At 39.3% G+C, this 15690-nt stretch overlaps 1 pseudogene; it reads right to left on the bottom strand.

Moving 5' to 3' along the window:
- Positions 1-10581: 10581 nt before the first annotated feature.
- On the bottom strand, positions 10582-11933 carry LOC100718686 (centromere protein H-like; annotated as a pseudogene).
- Between the last annotated feature and the right edge of the window lie 3757 nt (positions 11934-15690).

The following is a 15690-nucleotide window of genomic DNA, read 5'->3' as shown; positions in this document are numbered from 1 at the left end:
TAAAAGAAGTCTAGAGGGTGGTGAGCGGTTGTTTTTTCATTTACTGAAAAAATAAGAATTTGTGGAATGAATTTAGGTCAGAAACCTAAAGGTTTCAAGCACTGGGATGTACCACCAGTCCTTTTTTGAGAGATTTGAGGAAAAATTGGAACCTAGTTTTATGATAAAAATTTCAGGTGTTGGCAGAATGCTAATAAAATCTTTGTTTGATCAAGGGTTGGATCAAAGGCACATATGGGTGAAAATGATACTCAGTACATTTTTCTCAGTTTGCACACATGGACGAGGAATTACTTACTGGTGGTAGTGGCATAGTGGATTCTGTTTTCAAGTAAAGCTCTGCTGTGGTTGCTCACTGGCTGTGTGGCCTAGGAGAGTGTTTTGGTCTCTATCCCTGTTTCCTTTTTGTAAAATAAAACTACTTCACAGCAGAGGGATGCTAAAATGAGGTAATATGGGATGATTAAGTACTACTACAAAATGTTTTGCATGTGTTAGTGGCACATGCTCATTGCTAAATAATAACTATCAACCAGACTGGAGGGAATTTTAGTAGAAGAGCTGCAATCATCCCTAGAACTTATAGAAAAGGATTTTGACCTTTAACAGCCTCTACATTTTCTAGCATTTTTTCAGCTTTCCTCTCTCTGATGTTTTCTATTGTGCACTGGAGTGGACATCCAGGTCCTCACTATGCGAAGCCATGCTGAAATGTATAGTAATGATTCCGGGGAACTTTCAGTCCCTTCAGGGTAGCTGACGACATTGCACAGTGAGAGAGCAGTGGCTTGGAGGTTGGGACTCTTTGGTTCTAGCCTGTGGTCCTACCACTAACTGGCAGTGGAGCACACACAGGTGGTTAGTCTCATTGGATTTTAGTGCCTTGTGGTAAGAAACAAAGTTATGCATCAAACGCATCCAAATCCAAGGGCACTGAGTGGGCACAAATACATCAGTGAGTTGCAAGACATGTGTGGGACAGTGAAGGGCAAATCTCCTGGAGTAAGGGCAAGGATGATACCTGCCTGAGTATAAAACCTGTAAAAAGCCCATGTTGGCTCTGCAGAGCAGTGTAACAAAATTTCCTCTAGGGGCAGCGGTCTGAGCAGAACTTCTAATATGTGCTTGTACGTGTAGGAGGGTCGTAAGGCTCATTTTCAACTCTGTAAGTCTGATTCCTGGGATGTACTTCATCTTTCAAAATCAAATCAAATCAGTGGAACTTGATGTTCTCTTGAATTTTCTGTGATCAGTATTTGAAATTTTTTTTGTCTAGTAGATCAAACAATGTAAAGAAGAAAAAAAAACCCTTGCAAATAAAAAAAAACATAAAAAGATGTTTCAGAAAAAGAATTAAGATTATGTTGGCAGCTTTCTTTTTCATTTTAGGAACAGAAGAAACTTTTCAAAAGATGGGAATGGTTGGCGACACGAAGGCATTTAATAAGATGAACACAGGAGGAAGTACTTGCAATGCCGTCAGATTTCAGTGAAAATATATTTAAGAATAGATGTGACTTTTTCCCACTTTCAGATTTCCATTTATCAAAGGATCGCTTCTGGTCTTATCCATCTCCTTTTGTCTTTTTATAGTTCACCCTAAAACTGAAGCAGGAACCACTAATTAGCAGAGACACAAATCTTCACCCTATATGTGTGCCTAGGTCTTTAAAAGAATAAACTTGGGTTTGGCAAGGCTACTGAGAAACGTAGCTGTCTACTTTCCTGAAATAAAAAAAAATGAGAAGTTTAACTTAAGTTTAATTTTCTCTTTCTGGGGGAAATCTCAAAGTAGGAGTCTCAAGGCATCCACATTCCCTCAAAGTAAGAGTTGGGTAAGAACTCATCTATAAACCTCTTTAGAAATCTATAGTTCCTCTCATGAGGGCAAGAGAGGCAAAGATGTGCTCATTATCCCTACATATAGTTTTAACAGTCAGCCATCTTCCAGGAGCAGGTAGGCCTCTTCACAGGGCAGACGGGGGGTTCCAGATGCCTCATTAGACAGGACTAAATTATTCAGCATCAAATGGCAAACCATTTGAGGAAGTCAGGACTTCCAATAAGATACAGAAATGTTTTCTGGTTTATCCTGCAATAAAAATAACACTTTGGGGTGAAAGAATCAAATAAAGGCACAGTCACGGGAGATAATTGGGGGAACAATTACCAAGAAGCAAAATTAGAAAGTTGTAAATGGATGGGTAAAACCTGAGTGGAATAAATACAGCTTTCTTCCCAATAAATTGCCAGTGAAATGGCCCTCATGAAGACAAGTGACAAGTTTAGCCTTTCAAGTTATGAACATTCCAGGAATGGCCTGATTTTTATGAGATTGGTTTAACCGTGAATGGGGTAAGAGAGGGCATTAAGTTCTCACTTAATTTATAGTATTAAAGGAAGTAAACTCTTAAACGATGTTACAGGAGTGAAAATGTTTCTTTAGGGTTTAACCTCATATAATAAAACCTGATGGTTTAGATGTGTGATAGGAATAAAAATTGCATACACTGGACTTTGCATTGCCTAAGAGAATCAGAAAAATTATGAGGGTGTCTGCCTGCGATTTTAGCTGGGAGCCTGGGAAGAACCACTCTATCAGATACACTGTAAAAAGACAACAGCAGAAAAATACAGTTGTGTTACAGAGAGCTAACATTTATTGAATATTTACCTCATACCAGCCACTGTGGTAAATACGTTTGGTGCGTATTTAATCATGCAGGCTAGAGGCTAAAAGCGTGGCCTCTGGAGACGGATTACTCAGGCTCAAAGCTGACTAACTTCGAGGCTTTGTGAAGTTATGTGACCTCTCTGAGCCAGCTTCTTAGTGCTGCTGGAGACTTCTTGACAGAAATACAGTGAGAGCCACACATATAATTTTATCTAGGCCAAGCTCTTCTAGCCACATTAAAGAAACATAAAAAGTAACAGGTGAATTTAAGTTCAGTAATATACTTTATTTAACCCAATATATCAAGTATATCATCATTACAACGTCTGATCAATATAAAAATTGTTAATGAGAGGCTTCATTTTATGTGCATCATCTTCAGACTCAGACGTGTGTTCTATACTTGGTTCCTTCTCATGCTCAAAGCTGCGTGTGGGCTCTGAGTCCCATGCTGGACAGCACTGCTCCTTGTTCCTGGTTGCCTGGGTCACTTGCCTGCTGGGTTGACTTATGTACAGAGCTTAAAGTCCTGTTTCTGGGGATGTGACAAAAACCCAAGGATCTTTTGCCCGATAAGAGCATCCACTTTGGTAGGAACTCTGGTTTTCAGCAAGTATTTCAGCCCCTTCCTGAAGACTGACTCAAGGGAATCACTCCAGTTTTTGAGTTTTGTGACACTTTGGTACTTGTGGTTCTCTTTGTGGACTTAGTCTTAGGCTTCCTGCGGGGTATGATAAGCTGGATTTGTCACTCTGGTCTCATTCATTACTATAAAGCAGACAAGTAGAAAGCCTATATTCTGATGCCTGCTTTAGGATTCAGAATTTCCTTCCTTCAGGAGATATTTGATTAGTTCAACATACCCTCATTCATTTTGGTATAATCACAGTCCCTGTGCTGAAGGGCCTCATAGCTTTGTGGTAGAGGCAGGACGAAGACCATTAATCACAGGTAAGGGAGGGGATCTTGGGATTTACTGGGGGAGAAATGGGAATAGAAAGGAGCGGCACTCACTACCCAGGTGGTGGGAGAAGTTTGCTGATGGGTGAGCACCTCACACAGAATCCTCAGTGAGAATCAGCCAGGTAATGTGGGACACAATGGTGTTCCTGGCAAATCACACTGTTTTTCAGTAAATGGCAGTGATGAGCTTATTAACAAAGGAGGTTTCAGCATAAGCTTACTAGTGGTTAAAATTGATAATGAGGTGTGCCCTCCCTTAATTAGTGGAAATCTTAGCCCTTCTCTTTGGATTGGCTCAGGTTATTTGTTAATGACAGAGGTGCACAATAATGTGTATAAAAATTCCTCCTTTGTAGGGCATGGAAAGAAGGAGGTGAGGGACTCAATGACAACTTAGAGTTTTAGAACTGTAGCTATTGAAACTGTCTTCAGAGTCAATTTGATTGGTTTTTAAGGAGACAGAAAGATTTGGTCAGAAAGAAATGACATTGGAACTTAGAAATGATTAATAATATTGCCTGGATCTTAAATGACAATATCTAAAATTGTATAGTTAAGTTTTCCATTTATATAATCCTACTTGAGTATATTTACTAGAGCTCATGAAACTGTGTTGGAGGAGTGCTCATGGGTAAACAAACCACCCAGTTAGGGACCCAGAGCCAGTCAGACATCCTCCCAGGTGGGGGTGATAGATGACATTCAGATGAGCCTGGTATGTGCTAAATTAGTATGGCTTATGCATAGAGTATTAGATTCCCACTGCTGCTGAAAGGATTATCACAAATTTAGTAGCTTAAAGCAACTCACATTTATTAATCTTTCAGTTCTGAAGGTCAGAAGTCCATGATGGGTCGTGCAAAAACCAAGGAGTTGGCATGACTGTGTTCTTTTGGAGGCTGAGGGGAACAGATTTTATGACCTTTGCCAGGGTCTAGAGGCTGCCCACTTTCCTTGACTCAGGGCCTCTTCCATTGTCACAGTAGGGTTGAGTCTTTCTCATATAATGTCACTTTCTTAACTCCACCTAGAATGTTAGTTCACTCTTACCATGTAATGTATTTATAAGTTCCAGAGACTAGGAGATGGACACATAAATTTTTTCTACCTATCACAAGCAGTATTATTAGCACATTTTACAGTTAAGTAACTTGCACAAAGTCACAAGGCTAGGAAAGATTAGGTATAGAATTTTAGTCTGACATCAGCATTTATTCTTTTAATCACCACACTATGTTATCTCCTCTGATGCTGTAAAAGCAGGAGAATGGATCACTGAAGCTCAAAAGCATCAGCGTGCCCCTTGGCTGGATATGTGTATACTCTGCAACATGTGGCTCAAGCCACATCTGTCTCTGTCACCTGAACACTAGTTTCATAACTCGTTTCCCTGTTTCCTCTTTTGAGTCCCATGGTCCACTCTCCAAAGGGCCACTGCAGTGATTTTTTTTGAGATTTCTTTTTCTTTTTTTTTAAATTTTATTTTTAAAGAGGGTAAAATTAAACATAACAAAACAGAGCAAAACAGATCATAAGAAAGCAATATAAGAGATACAGATTTCAAAGCAAGACGAGATTTTCACTATCATATTGTCACTTGTTTTCTTCCATGTAGTTGTCCGTACCTTCACATACAGTACAAAATAGTATAAAACTGATCAGAACAGGATGATGAAGGCATTTTAGGTCTTCAAGACCAGGCAATTGGGAAGTCAACAATGGCTGCCATAATGTCTCTCATTCTATTCAAAATAGCTGTCCATACCTTCATGTATGTTGAAATTAAACAAAACAAAACAGACTAAAATCACTCTGAACAAAGAATAATGGTATTCTGGGTTTCACATTATGATGCTACTGAATCAGCACTGTGTCTCTTTTTCTTCAAAGTATGTGTTCATTTCATCGTGCATTATATAATCGATTCTTATAAACTTTTTAGAAGTTCTATGCATGCATGATGTATACATATCATTTCTGTATTTGAGGGTAAAGCAAAACAAAACAAAATAAATTCCTATAAAAATATAAAATGAAAAACACATATAAACAACAATAGCAAAGAGCCCAGAACACTGACAATATAGACCTTCAAAGTCAGGTGGTAGGAACATAACAACATAATAATGATCTTCAAGAGTTCCTCAGATCACCATACAATAATATGCACAATTGTTCCGATCCTATGAATGTTAACTATTTTGTTCCAAGAACTTATAGAGTTTGTAGTGCAATCATTTTAGCTATCCTGTGTGTTTATATAATTTTAGATATTTTTTCTTATCCCTTCCTTTTTCTTTTTATTCATTTTCCCTGAGGTATTATTTTTTATGCTGTAAGCAGATTCTTATCCTTTCACTGTAATTATTGAGTTTTTGTATTTTATATATTCTTACCATATCGTACACTAGGGAGACTATACGGTATTTACACATATGAATTTGATTTATTTCACTTATGAGTGTGGTCTCGAGTTGCATCTATTTACTTATAAATATCTCAATGTGGTCATTCTTTATAGCAGAGTTGTCGCCATTGTATAAAAATACTACATCTTTTTTTTTTTTAATCCATTCCTCGGTTGATGGGAATTTAGGTTGTTTCCAAGATCTGGCTATTACAAATTGTGCTGCTATAAGCATGGGTGCACATATATCACCACTCTTAGTCAATATAGTGCTGGAAATACTAGCCAGAGCAATTAGACCATAGAGAGAAATAAAAGGAGTAAGGATAGGAAAAGAAGTTAAATTATCATTATTTGCAGATGACATGATACTCTACATAAAAGACCCCCAAACTCCATTGAAAGACTCATAGATACAATAAATAAATTCAGTAATGTGGCTGGATACAAAGTCAACACTCAAGAACCAATAGCATTCCTATACACTAACAACAAAACCACTGAGACAGAAATAAGTGAAGCCATACCCTTTACAATAGCATCCAACAAAACGAAGTATTTAGGAATCCAACAAAAGAAGCAAAAGATCTATTCAGGGAAAATTATAATACTCTGAAGAAGAAATCAAAGAGAATCTTAGAAAATTGAAAGACATCCCTTGTTCATGGATAGGAAGAACACACATTGTGAAAATGGCCATTCTCCTAAAATTGTTTTACAGATTTAATGCAATCCCAATCAAAATGCCACTAACATACCTCACAGATCTAGAGGAATCACTCCTAAAATTTATCTGGAACTAGAAGAGACCTAGAATAGCAAATACAATTCTAAGCAAACAAAGGCAAGGCAGGAGGCATCACAATCCCCTACTTGAAGTTATACTACAAAGCCACTGTAGTAAAATTAACATGGTATTGGAATAAAAACAGAGCTGAAGATCAGTGAAATAGATTAGAAGATACAACTACAACTAAAAACACACTCAACTACCTTATCTTTGATAAAGGTGCCAAACATGTCCACTGGAAGAAAGATGGTCTCTTCAATAAATGGTGCTGGAAAAATGGGTTCTCCATATGCCAAAAACTAAAACTAGACCCATGCCTATCACCATGTACTAAACTAAAGTCTAAATGGATCAAAGATCTAAATATTAAAACAGAAACACTAAATCTTTTGGAAGACACAGTAGATAGAAATCTTGAAGACATAGGGGTAGGTAGAGAATTCATGAACAAGAATCAAACTGCGTGCAAAATACTTCGCAGAATCAATAACTGGGATCTCGTCCTATTAAAGACTTTTGCATGTCAAAAGAAATCTCCAGCATAGTGAAAATAAAACCCACAAATTGGGAAAAAAATCTTAGTGAATGGTCCCTCAGACAAAGGACTTTTGTCTAGAACATATAAAGAATTAAAAAAAAAATGAAATCATCAAATTTCAAAGACCCATTCCGAAAGTGGGAATCCGAGATGAATACACAGTTCTCAGATGAAGAAATACAAATGTCACATAAATATATGAAAAAATGTTCAGCATCATTGGTCATTAGAGAAATGCAAATTAGAACCACACTGAGGTTCCATCTTACTCTGGAAAGAATGGTCAGGATCAAGGAAACCACCAACAACAAATGCTGGAGAGGCTGTGGGGAAAAAGGAACTGTTCTGTGCTGTTGGTGGGAGCGTAGACTGGTGCAGCCTCTGTGGACATCAGTCTGGAGATTCCTCACAAAGCTGGGATTGGAGGCCCTAGCTATTTGACCCAGCCTTTCCACTTCTTGGCATATTCCCAGAAGAACTGAAAACATCATACCACTACAGTGATTTTCAACAAATACAAACCACATTTTATTACTCTCATATTGCAACCCCTTAGGAGTATCCACAAAAAACTTCAAACATATCCAGTCCTATAACAAGTTCTGGCCCTTGTGCATCTCTGCAGACTGACCCCACGCTCCCTGACCCCACCATTTGCTCCCTGACTTACCCTCCCAAACAGCACATACAGCATTATCTCTAGCCTCAGGCCCTTCTACATGCTGTGCCCCGTGCTTGGTGTGTTCTTCCCTCTTTTTTCCCGATGGCAGATTTTTTTCTTCTTTTAGGTCTCAGCTTAAATGTTTCTCCCCCTCTATTATTTTCTACCATACATCCTCAGCATGGTCTGTCAATAATTTGTACTCTCTTCAAGTTTCTTAAGGACACTGGTTATTCTTACAGCCCAGCACAATGCCTGGCACACCGTAAGGACACAATAAATATCTTAAAGAGTTTTAAATAACAGAAGTGTTGAGTTACTATGGTAAGCAATCACACCAGTACTCTCCTCCAGGCTGTGGAGTAGACTGTAGCAGAGAATTCACAGCACACCTCTGGAGGCGTATGTTAGCCATTGGTTTCCCCAATGGATCAGGTATACTTTAACTTTTTAAAAAAAGGAGCAAATTGAGAGTTTGTCTCATCTAAAGCTGTGTTTAATCCTACTCCCGTCTTTGCATGGAAAGCCCTGCCGGGTGTGTGTGTGTGTGTGTGTGTGTGTGTGTGTGTGTGTCTTTTCTTCTTTACTTTGACAGCCATTTGCACTCTGCTCCTGGTTCCATCTTTTCCCAAAGGGTCATCTGATCTAATTGGACAGAGACCACTGCTTACTTGGCTTTTATAACACTTCTGCCTGTTAATAAGCAGAATTAATCTTGATTAAGCCAATTTATTCAAATATTATTCTATTTTATTTCCTTAGAGGTTTCCTTAGGCCTTTATGCTTCTGTTCTAAATTCACAAGGTTTTCTTCCCACAGAGGGCATTTCTTCCCTCACCTCACTCTCAAAGTAAATGGTTTAACTATTTAAATAGGTTATGGAAGGAAATGAATAGGAGGCAAAATTTCCATGAATTTGTTCTTTGGAATCTTCCTGGCTAAGTTCCCTTTAGCTTGCAATTGTAACTAAGAGATGTGTTATTGGCAAAGACAGACCGTTCCTTGCTGGAAGGTGGTTGGTCAGTTTAGAAAAGGCATGGTTGGTTTGCTTGTACTTCCAGATGGCCCTAGTCACCAAGCTAGTCAAAGCAGGCCTCAGATGTGTCATAGCTTCCCTATGGGAGGCAATGGGGATCCATTTTCCAGCCTCTGGAACCATCATCCACAAATCTCTGAAAGTTCTTTCCTGAAAAACTCTCTGGCCCAACTCAGTCTGCTGCTCCCAGAGTTTATCATCTGCCAATGCATGAAGGTGTCTTGTCCATACACCAAGCAGCCATGGCAGCCACTGCCAGGTGGTTATGTCTTGGAGATGGCCTTGCATGAGGGAGGGTTGGGGTGCTAACCTGTTTTCATTCACTTCTTCAGTCTCCATTCAAGAAAAGAAGAAGCTTCAACAGGCATACAGTCTGAGGCTACTAGAAGATGCTTCCTTTTGCCACCCAGGTGTATATAGGACTTAACTTTAAGGCATTACCTTTTTAAAGACCAGCATCTGAGGAGGAGGGTTGCTGAATAAGATGAGAGATTTCTTGAATTGTTGCTGATATTTTGTTCTAATTCTTAGAAGGAAATGCTTACTTCAGGTGGAGTGTGTTGTGCCGCACGGTAGGTTTTTTGTTTTATTTTGGAGGTGAGGGATTGAACCCAAGGCTTTGTTCATACTAAGCACGTACTCTGTTATTGAACTGTATCTCTCATCCAAGTCTCCATAAAAGAGCTAAGCCTTACTAACTCAAGACTTTCTGACCCAAGGTATGCATCATATATAATGAATCAACTGTTTCCTTTAGTACCAGGAGTGGGATTAGCTTTGTGCTGTTCTTGAAAGAATTGAGAACATACAGTGCCTACTCAGATCATTTTCTAGAGAGTGCAGTTCTTTAGTGGAAGCCTGACTGAGAAAGACTCCAGGGAATCTAATGTCTGCTTTAGAATTAGGGATTTATGGAATCAGTGCTTTCAGAGGAAGAGAGAAAGCCACCTGTGTTCATACTAAGGTTTTTCTCGTCCCTTGGGAACCCTATCTCTATACCTCCCAGGAGAGGCTGGTTGCTCAGCTGCCTCTTGTTTGTCTTGGATTCAGCACTGTGATAGTCTCAGGCTTTTCTGTCCTCTCTCATAACACCAGTGCCACATGCCCACACTGTAAGCCCCCCACTTCTCTGTATTTTGATTGAAAAATGCACACAAATATACAAATAAAAGCTGGGATCACTATGAATGTCCAAAAAATGTCCATATTCATAAGATATCAGGCCAGATGTTTTTTCTATGATTAAGATTTCCCCTTTTTAGAGTATGCAGTCACTTTTCTATTATTTGAAATGACCGATTCTATGCTATAGTGTTAACTGAAGCTAAAAAAAATTTATAGCATTAGTTTTAGAAACACTGGATTTTCATTCCACTTGAAACTTGCTATTTAAATGACATATCAAAGACAAAAACAAAAAAATGCCAAAGTATAATTCTTTGCTGGTTTCAATGTGTGGCAATCCTCCTGCCTCAGCCTCCTCACCACCACACCTGGCAAGTGGAATTCTTATTAGATTGTGGTGAGATCCCTTTTAAGCTGCAGAACAGATTCCTTGAGGGCTGGATCCACTGCCCAGTTGACTTCACTCCCTCAAATGAGGTGAATAACTGTAGTAATCTCCATCTCCATCTGTAGGCTTTGTTGCATGGTCTTTATCTTGTCTCAATTCTCCATACTGTCAAACTCCTCTGTTTCTTCTCAGTCTGTATTTCCTTTTTTGAAAAATTATTTATTTTATCTTAAAGAAAATAAAACTAAGCAAAATAAAACAGAATAAAGCCAATCAAAACAAACCAATATAAGTGACACAGGACTTTGAAACAATAGGAAGTCAACAATGGTAACCATAATTCCTCTTTTTGTCTTCAAAATAGCTGTAGATACCTGCAGACATAGTAAAAATCAAACAAAACAGAACAGAATAGCACCAATAAAACAAAACAATGAATGCAATAAGAGACTTCAAGACAATAGCAAATCCAAAATGGTTACCGTAATATATCTTGCTATCTTTGAAATAGTTGCCCATGCCATTCCACATAACAAAATTAAACAAAACAAAACAGAACCCAACCCAACAAAACAATGACAATGATACAGGACTTTGAAACATGATAATAGGGAATTAACAATGGCCACCATCTTCAGAAGGAGATCCCCCATAGATGTCACACTGCATACTGTTATCCTCTAAACAGATGACCAGACCACTGGCCCTAAAGTTGCAAAGTCAATGAAACACCAAACACCACAAGCATCAAATTGCATTTCACCTCAATAGCTATCATCGCAGCTTGTGTCTCTCTGTATCAGCCAGATGCTTATGAGGGGGAAGGAGGTTTGGCTCTTCTTGTTTCTCAGCCCAAGCTCAGAAGGGGCTGGGTCTGGCTGTCCTCCTGCCAGTGGCAGCCTGTGCATGGCACTGGTTTGTAGGGAGGGTTTGCTTCTTGGTCTCAGTTTGTGTTTCTAAAAGCTTACTTTCTGAAGCAAGTTTTAATTGCAATCTCTTCTTTCTAAGATCAAGTAGTTCTTCTAATTTCCAATGTAATTTCATTATTCACTTATTTAGCTTCAATACTTCTTTCGTGGTATCCATAAACACACTGTTCTCAGCATTAATTTTTTTCAGGGTCATTTTTAAGTGCAGCTGGAAGTTGCATCCTGCTCAATGCAAGACTTTCCATTTCAAACACAACTTTCAGCTCTTCAGTTTCATTTTCCAGGTCTTGAACTTTAGCTTCCATTTGTTTTTCTTGTATGATTTGCTCTGGAGTTTTTTCTTCATTTGCATCACTCATCGACTTATATTCTGAGAGTTGTTGCTTTGTCTGGGCTCTCAGCCTGAGCAGCAGCGGTGCCATGTGGTCCTTGCTGCGTGGCTCTGGGGCACAGGTGACTTGCGGCCTCAGAGTCCATGGACCGGGCCTTTATGTAGTGTGTCCTCTGCCTGCAGCTCCATTGCTGGCCTGGTGGTGCCCTGAGATAAGTAGGGCCGTGGGAGGCTCAGAAGATACTGCTTTTCCCTCCACAGAATCGACGCCAGGCCACACTGTAAATTTTCGTTTTGGTCTCAATCCTGATAATTATCATTCCTCTGGTCTTTCCTAATTTCTCCTGGTCCATATTGGGAATAATAACGTCGATTTCTGCTGTCTCGCAGAAAGATCAAATAAGGAGATGTTCTTGAAAGTACCTTATAAAGCATAAAGCCATACACCATTGCTATGCTTCAGGCAACTTTAATTCTAGACCTAGATAGGTCCTAATCATAGGGTTGAGCCTAGATTTCACACCGATTTAAGGCAGCCAACTGTGATGCTTGATATAGGAAAATGAGCCTCATCAGACAGATCAGGAAGCAGTGAACAGAGCAGAGCGTCTGGGCCTTGAAGATTGCAAGAGGCAGCCCAGTGGATGACTCAGTCTGGGCTGCAGTGTGGGGAGACCCTGTCAGCCTGAGGGGCACTCTACTGCTATCAGTTGTGATTTTAGTAAAATTCACTGTAAGAACAAGCTCAAAGGAGAGAGCTTAGATTACTTAATTCAAAGAAGCCTAGTATACTGGCACTTGAAGAATTATATGTTTAATTCAACTTACATTTACAGGGTGTATTTGGAAGTCAACATAGGTCTAAAAGAGACGAACTTCTCATGGTTTGACATACAGAAATTTTCTGTCGATGACAAATACCAAATTTTAAAAAAATTCCGTGTATTACAAATGAAAAAAATAGTAATCATAGCAGTAATATTAGTGGTAGCTTAAACTTACTGAACACATGCTATATGCCAGGAAGCATTTTAGGCATTTTTCTTATATAATTCCTATAACAACCCTATGAGACAGACTCTTACAAGTACTCTTGTTCTTTTCCAAGTTACCATAAGGCAGTCAGGCTCTAGAAAAGTGTCCTGCCTAATGTAACAGAGCAGTGACTGGACAAGCCATGGTTTGACCCTTGAGTAAATGTTCCTACCCTCTATTCTAGGCTGCATTATGTTAGATCCTGATAAAGTACTTGTCAGTAGAATGACCTTAGCAGCTGACAGGCCAATGCCAGATAAAGCTATGAGAAATCACCAGAATTTAGCTGAATACTATTTTAATATATTTATGGGTTATAAGGTCTATCGGATATGAAGAATATGAAAAAACACAGGATTCTGTCATATTCAAAGATATTCAGAGCTAAACAAAAAGACATTTAAGATCTTAAAGGCAAAAGAAATTCAGATCCAAACAAGTAATGTATTGGGGTTGTGGGGGACCCAAGAGCTGCTTCTGTTTTGCCTTGAAGCCCCATTGCGGGCTCAGTGAGCACATCAAAATTCAACAGGCTTCCAGAAGAAAAAGTTTGAAGATGAAAGAGGAGAAAGGGAAAAAGAATTACAGAAGATGTTAATAAACATAAAACTATAAGCTTGAAATACCTAGTGACTTTAATATTTTATTTTGGGAAACTGTAATAAATTAAATGCTTTGAAAGATATGAATCATTAGTGCTAATCCTAACAATATTTTCTTTCCAGATAATAACAGAAACTAATTATATTAATGATTGACAGATAATTTAGCAGATTAAACATGCAGTAAGTAGACAGATCAGATGACATTAAAAGAACTTAGTATTTGCTGAGCCCATACAGACAAGGTATTTTGGTGAGCTGTGTGTGTCTCATTCAATAGACTAATCCTGAGTCCTAGCTACTACAGCACACAAGTATTTCTGTTTCACATATGATAAAAGAGGCTTACAGAGGTTGAGTCATTTACTCAAGTAACATGTCATTTGTTACTGACGGTGTCAGAACTGCCTGAAATCTATCTGAAACCGAGGCCACCGTGGGAGTCTAACCTTACTAGCAGATAGACCAGGGTGGCAGTGGTCATGGGGAGGCATGGCATGGCCCCTTCTACAGGGAGGAGACTTGGATCAATCATTTTTTCCCCAGAATTATCCATGATGAATAGAAAGTAGACTGGATTTAATTTGAATTGTTATTGTTATTAAAATTTTCTACACGTAATGTACCATCATATTGCCATTACCCAAGGCAGTCACAAAAATGAGGAAAAGAAAAGGGAGAAGCCAATAAACAGTTACTACTCTGGCTGACCGAGGCTCATTCCCAGCAGTGACCCTCTGGGAAATGGTAAACAGGGAGGCTGGGAAAGCTACTACCAGCCCCCATTACCCCTGGGTTGGGAATTTGAGGATCTATTGCATGCATTTTCATGTTGAACCTCACTGTAGCCCTCGGGCAGAGAGGTAGAGACACACTGGTGCTGATGTGGGGACCTGGCAGCTTGAGAGGATGGTGAACTCCAAGTGAACCTTACAGGGAAGGGCATAGGAGATGGGGCAGTGACAATAGGCATCGTTCACAAGTTTGTTGAAGGCATGTCCTGTGTTATCTGTCGAGGCACAGCTTCATACTGAATAGGGAAGTAGCTTGATTGTATTTTAATTAAAGGAGGAGACTCCTTGGGTTTATATCAGCATCTGGGGATCTCTATTTTGAAAATGACTTAAGCAGGCGAGTCTTTTATATTTTGTGGACTGTGCCTTTTATCCCTTCTATTGAATTTTTTTCAAAGAACAGTAGTGACCTGATCATGAATGTCAGAAGTGTTTTCTCAGGTTTTAACCTCTGACCTCTACAGAATGCATTGTTGCCCAGCCTTCCTCCTTCCTTCCCTTCCCTTCCTTCGTGCTTCATTTTCCCTCCTTTGCCTCTTCACTCCTGCCACCCTCAGTACTTACTTTGTTTCCAGTCAAGCTGATTGTTGAAGTGAGCTGGGATTGCAAGCCCAAGACGATCTTGTCATCCACCCTGAGTTCATCTGGTCTCCATATGCCACATATCACAAATCCTGGACAACCTCAAACAGAAAAAAAAAGTATTGTTTTATTAACATCTGACTTCTTTCCCTGAGAAAATTCATTGCAGTAATGAGCATTGCCTTTTGCAGTGTGTGATTGGCGGTATCCATGGGACCAAGATAAACTTTCACCTGCCCCTGGGAATAAGGGTTGCAGTAAATCAAAGAGCTCGGTCCCAGCAGCAGTATGACTCTTTCATAGTGGAAGGTAGACTCAAACTGAATGAATCAGATGTCTGTAACTATCTTGGTAAGATTTCCAAAAGAGTGGAAGATTTTGCTCAGGAACCTAGAAAGGGATTTAAATATCAAATAAGGTCCTGTAACAATCTCATCAAAGGAAATCTGAATTTATACCAAATCATATTTCTTAAGAAATTTTCAAAGGAAACTTGAAGTTCATAGTGTGACAGGCTACTTGGTACTGTAAGTTCTGTGTAATTTTAGCTGCAACATTAACTTTAACTGACAAATTTTTCCTTTTTGTAGTGAGATTTGCTATTGAGTTTTTGGTCTTTGTTAAGAAAGTCAGAACACCATGACAAAATGGAGTTTAGGTCTACATTATGTTAGAGAGGCTGACTGGTGAAAGAGCTGCCTCCTGAAGTTCCTGATTTATGTATCCAAACGCTCAGGAAATGCACTTGGACATCACGGACACACTGAGCAGGAGCAAATGTCACCTGCTCTGGGTGGCTTTCTTAGGACTCTGAGGACCCCAGCTGTGAGAGGGG

The sequence above is a fragment of the Cavia porcellus genome, unplaced genomic scaffold (assembly GCF_034190915.1).
Source record: "Cavia porcellus strain 051 isolate PalLab524CR breed Dunkin Hartley unplaced genomic scaffold, mCavPor4.1 scaffold_1, whole genome shotgun sequence".
In the NCBI taxonomy this organism is placed as follows: domain Eukaryota; kingdom Metazoa; phylum Chordata; class Mammalia; order Rodentia; family Caviidae; genus Cavia; species Cavia porcellus.
This window is presented reverse-complemented; position numbering and strand designations above follow the sequence as displayed.